Source organism: Accipiter gentilis, chromosome 13, assembly GCF_929443795.1.
Source record: "Accipiter gentilis chromosome 13, bAccGen1.1, whole genome shotgun sequence".
NCBI classification, from domain to species: Eukaryota; Metazoa; Chordata; class Aves; order Accipitriformes; family Accipitridae; genus Astur; species Astur gentilis.
In genome coordinates this window covers 32,240,224-32,246,279 of record NC_064892.1, presented here as the reverse complement: position 1 = coordinate 32,246,279, position 6,056 = coordinate 32,240,224, and positions in this window count along the sequence as shown.

Below are 6,056 nucleotides of genomic sequence, written 5' to 3'. Positions count from 1 at the left end.
TATTTCCCATGAAACGAACGTATAAAGAAGTGGGTGAGGCAAAAGGATAGGTTGGTACACATCCAAGGCTCACCCCAACATACCAGAGACATGTGTCTCGACTTGGGACTACTGTGGAGGTACTCCTGGGTTCTGGAGTTTAGACATAATTCCATGAGATTCTTTGACTTTGCTTGCATCTGCATCTAACAGAAAGATATTGTCAGTGCTGGCAGGAAGAGTACAGTGTAGTGCCATCTCCAGCACTAACATCTAATCTATACTGGTTGTATAGGGAGTTTGAGCTGTTGGGTGAGTGTGGAAGGGTACTCTCCTGTGACAGTGGAGTGGTCATACGAGAAGCAACCCAGTTAGTTCATACGACTGCCCACAATTCTATAAGCATCTTGCCTACATCCATACTGGATGCAATTCCAGCTTGTGGAAATGTTCCAGGAACATTAGAACTATACTGTATTTTATAGGACAAAATGTTGTGGCTTGGAAGGCAAGGTATATAGAAGCACTTGGCAGAGTTATCAGCATCTAGAATAAATGTACTCGTGCAGCCCTAGCACAGATGTGTCCCTGAGTACTCTGTCCTGCAGGACTGGAATCTGCCAGGTGCTGTACACTCAGGCCACAATCTACCGAACAGCTTAAATATGTGCTTAATTGCAAGCAACGAGTCCAAAGCTTAAAGCTAAACAGAGGGAGAGGCATGCTGTTCAACGGAGGGCAAGAAAGCTCAGCACTTCACAACGTCAACCCTTGGCAAAATTGAGCCTTAATTTCTTGAAGCACCATAATTGTTCATGTGTCTTTGAGGCCTGAATTTGGAAATTAGGGTGACTGTTATTTCAAGGTGTATGACTCAGGCCCTGAGTAACCAGAACAAAATCAGAGACAAGGGAGAACTAGAAGCACAAGGCATACCGTGGGGGAAAAAGCAGACAACTGAGTAAGAGGGTTCCCTGGGGTAAACTCCTTGCCATACCACCTGCAAATGCCTGTAACTCACTGCTACGGCATCCTTTTTATTGCCAACTTTATTACCAGATAATCTAAGTGTGATTTATGAAGCACCTGGGGACAAGAATTACATGTGATCCCAGCCTGGCCACCTTCCCTCCTATTGTAAGGATTATCTCTGGGGTGGGGGCAGGGCAGGTGAGGGATTAAGAAAGGAATTTGGTGAGGTTGAGAGAAACAACAACATGTAAATTATTCTCCTGTCACGACACTTTTCAGGGTCTGTAAAAATGTGACAGATTGTGCTGGTTGGTTTTCACATTCTGTATTCCAGAGTACATTTTGCATATATGCTTTATGAGCCCAAGTTCATGCCTACGAAGCGGCTCTTAACGAAGCATTTTCCAATGCTAGCGTTGCCATAAAACGTATGAAATTCTGACAAGCAGCTTGGATCTGAGCAAGATTCTGTGTCCTTACAAGGCACAAGAGATAATTCCTGGCACAAGAAGCTTAGATTAAACAGGCAAAACACCGAGGATCGTTTCAAAATGCCCTGGATAGAGCGATACATTTATTTTAATTATGTATGAACTCTTGGCAGATTATTTTCATTGACTGCCACCTATCTAGCACAAGGTGGCATGGTAAGACTGCATAGCTTTTAATGACCTCATGTCAATACTATGTCACAGTTTGAGCTAAAAAGGAGACAGGACACTAGCAAACATGAACTGTAGTTAGGATTTGTCTACTGGAGGGATGTTTGGTGTGAATTTGAGATGCGGTCTCTGATTCTGCATTGACAATGCTGCTGAATGGCTTCATCCATTTTGGAAGCAGATAAGATGACTCCCTTGGCCACCTAAAAGCATCCACATAAGTGACTAACAAAGAATGACTGCTCAATGTGCTTTCAGTATCTGTTTGTGGATGATCAGAACTACAGTATTTCCTCACCTGGCCCTACCACTAATGCCTGAACAACTCATCTACAGACATAATAAATCTGCCAGCACTTAAGAGCGGGATTCCTTTCTGCATATGTTAATGTCCAAATAAATGGCATAGTCCTGAAGAAGAGATCCATGCGTGTAATTGTAAGGCCTGCTTCACACAGGATAGACTACTACTGATGTTAATAGTCTTTCCCAGGCTTAACAGCTATGAACTCTCCCCTCATTTCACATGGAACCAGCATTGTTAGTAGTTTGTTAGGTTTCAGAATCTCCCATGGGATCCTACTTGGCTGCTGAGTACAAGTCATTCTGTATTGCTTTTGGAATAGTTTATCATACTGTTTTCTCAGCTGCCAATAAAAGCTTGCCTCACTTCTCCCAAGACTCATCTTTCACAAGGAGTTTTACCTTTACCCACCTCCAACTGGTAGGAGAGAAACCACTTTTTTTTTTTCATTTTTGCTCTTGCAGGGTTCTAAATAAATCTTCCTTTTTATCTCCACCCTAGCACTCAGTCCTTGCAGCTAATTTAAGCCAGCTACCTCTATTTCTGGCTGGTATTCTGCTCTTTCTGAGTCTCATGGGCAGAAGCTGATGTCAGTTGCAGGTATTCGAAAACCTGTCTGGGAGTTGCATTCCTGTGAAGCAGGTGCAAATCTCAGTAGCATCTTGGAGATCAGAAGATGAACTCACCCAGTTAAAACACAGGTGACCTAGTCTAAATGGGAAGAGATGACAGCTTTATCTTTAGCAGGCAATGGGGCACAATAAAAGGATGAGGGAGGTGTGGGAAGAGACTCATCATAAGTAAATTACAACTCCTATCAGGCTAGCTTGAATTCAGCATGTGGGAGAGCAGGGACTGCTGCTGTCATTGCTGCCCTTGGGTTTTTTTTGTGAGGGGAAGTAAACAACTCTAAATTTCAGCCTGGCTTCTATAGAAGCTTGTGTGGGTGTCCCAGTAGTGTTTGGTAAACAGGTTACAGCAGGAGCTGCAAGTAAAATAAGATTTTTTTCCAAATAAACAAGTTTAACTTAATGAAGACTCAAAATTAATATGTGTTGGGGGGTTACCCCAGGAGTCTCATTATCCCTAATTGGATGTTTTATTTCATCAAGTAGTCAGCGTTAACTTTTAGCTTCGTGAGGGAAAAAAATCTCATATTTAATCGCCCCCAAATTTTCCTTTATTCCTGGGAACACTTGGCAGGATTATGAGTATCTCTAGTGGCCAAGCTGTCAAACAAGCTTTCCCTTTTCAAAGGACATTCTTTTTTTTAATTTTTTTTTTTCCTCCCCTCACTATCCAGGGCCAGTTTTGATTCTCTCTCCCACTCAACACCTCCTACTTCATAGGCAGCAGCGGTCCCAACAAGCCCTCCAGCAGACTGAAAGCCACGACTGCTTTCTGCCTGGGTGACTTCCTGTCTTGAGGGCTCTGTGCCCAAATTTACACCAGGAGAAATCAGTGTAACTCAGGTTTAATATAGTTCAAAGCAGAGCTAATTTTGTGCTGGAACAGTCTGGAATGGCGTACCAAACTCTGGTTTTGGCCATATGTACTAGCGTTTCACACTCCTTCCACAAAAAAAGTAAGCTTTGGCTCATAGTATTATCTATTTTTACCTCATCTTTAATGTATTCTAGAATTACACCAGCTAAGCAAAACCACCTTTTTTTTCTTTCTCACCTCATCCGTCTAAAATCACTATCCAACATAAGTGAGCAGGGAAATAAAGATTTCTTTTTAAATAGCAATAAGAAATGGATGATTTATCAGAGGCATTTAAAAATATTAATGGTGTAAAGACAGCTTGACAAATAAGGGATAATTATTCTCATCTCCACTGGCCAAAGTACAGCTGTGGCATCCTTCCAAGCAGTGCTCAAGATGTTTGAATTCTATTTTAGTTGATATTTGACAGAAAGGATTTTATTTTTGCATTATCTAGGGGAAGTGGAAATGATTATTTGTTCTGTTCTTTTTCCCACTTGCTCTCCTTGCTTATCCTCCTGCCTTTTTATTTGTACTGTTTGCAAAGTTTTATTACACATGGTCAGACACCTGAGAGCCTTCAGGAGTTATGTATCTTCTGTAGTCAATATTTTCCATTATTATTTTAAGGTGTGGTATACCGAACACTGACCAGTTGAACACTTGATGTTTAGTGTCTCCGATGTCTAAGTAAGAAGACAGCTGAAGAGCACTGTAGCCTGGAAAAGGTACAGATTGAAACTGAAACACGTATCTGCCTTGGGCTTCTTACATGAGGTTCTCTACAGCTCAACTTCCAAGTTCCAAAGCGATCCTCCAGTTCATGAAAAGTAAGGGAGTACACCAGGAGTTAAGAAATTGCAATAGTGTGTTGGAAGAAAAGGCTTTGCACCAGAGGAATCCTAGGCCTGAATTTTACTTGAGCAAGAGTAGCATCCCTCGTTCCCTCCCCTGGCCACATAGTCCCTTGCGTCTAGTGACCTAGCAATGGCCAGCCCTGAAGTCAACTGCTTCAACAAGCTCATCTGACAGAAAACAAATCCACCAGAAAAGCAATGGTCTTCCATTGAACTGGTTTGCTCACCTGATTCATTCTGCGGTCTCACAGTCACTGGACCTCACGTAAGGGGGAGCAAGACGGAATACATGGCTGGAGAGAGATGGAGAAGATTGCACTTTTCAGCATTAGCCCACGGTCTTACTATATTAGCTGTAACATAAAACTGCACTCTGAAGGCATGGTTCAATACACTAACCCAGAAGGAAATGAACACCCCTTCCCAAATTAAATATTCCTCTGTCTTGTTACTGAGTTGAAGTGGCTCACGGAAGCATATGGCAAACACCAAGGAGGAGCTAAGGGACAGTGAAAATCTGTGGTTGGGAGATGAGGAGTCTGGAACATCTCAGCTTCTCAGTGTCGGTGAACTATTAGAACAGCTCGGCTGCTCATGAATCTGTCTACAGGGATCAGTTTGCTCTGCAGACCATCACTTAAAGGCCCATTCTGGAAAAGACAAGACTCAACTTAACAGGATAAAATAAGCTATTTTTGCTTGTGCTACCAGGTTCTTAATAATACATTCAGTATGCCATTGAAAAGACAATCTGAAATTAAAGAGCTCTGAAATGTCTAATAGTCACACTGTAGACGGAAAGATATGTTCATGGCCGCACAACCTAAAAAGTTCTCAGACTACTGAAAAAAATCGGGAACAATGCTTAGTTATTCAGGAGGGGCATGAGCTTTAAAGAAGCAGATCTGGCTCAAAACCAACACAACTATGAAAAAAGTTTACTCAGGGGAAAGAAGGCCAAAAGCACTGAAGAACTGAGGAAACAGAGGAACCAACACTGGGGAGACAGAGGCTCTGTTGTTTTGTACGGACGAGTGTTTCAGAAGTCTATTCAGCAAATTATCCACTCAGTCTTAAAGCAATGGGCCCACGGGGCAAGTTTGGGGCGTGAGCCCATTTCACCCAGCCTTTTCCTTTGTCCTGCAGGAGACGACCCCTCTGACATAGTCTGGATGACTTGCTGTGTCTTGGCACAGGCAGGCATTCCCTGATGCCTCTGGTCTCACCCTGTCCTCCCACGTCGAGGCAGGAGCACAACTAAGACTCTGCCTGTGGACCTGCACTTCCCAGCCACTGCTGCATCTGCAGGGCAAGGCGAGGGGGAGGACTGGGCAGTAGAAAGCAGGTGGACGTCCGTGTTGCCTGGAAGCGGGGCAGCAGTTTGGGAAGTGGGGAGAGAACGGTGGCTGCTCCAGTGAAAGACTAGTGGCATTGGCTGGGCTGGGTGCAAGTACTGCTCTCAAAAGGAAGGGAGAGAACAGGCTCCTGGGCACAAGGAGAGGGAAAAAATCAGCCTACAGGAACATCCTATAACCCATATTCACTCCTTGGCCTGTCAAGATTGGGTGTCCTCATAACGCCGCAAGCTTTTAGCTCTAGTGAAACTAGTATTATGGCCCTGAAATATATCAGAAGTACTTCAGGTCTAAATAATTCAGGTGTCAAAATGAATATGAGGAAGAAAATGATTTAGCAGAAGGATTGCTTTGTTTTCAAAGTTGCTATTTCTTTCTGTTTATGCACCCATACAGACACTAACAAATCAGTGAACTGGATGCACAACCAGACAGCAGC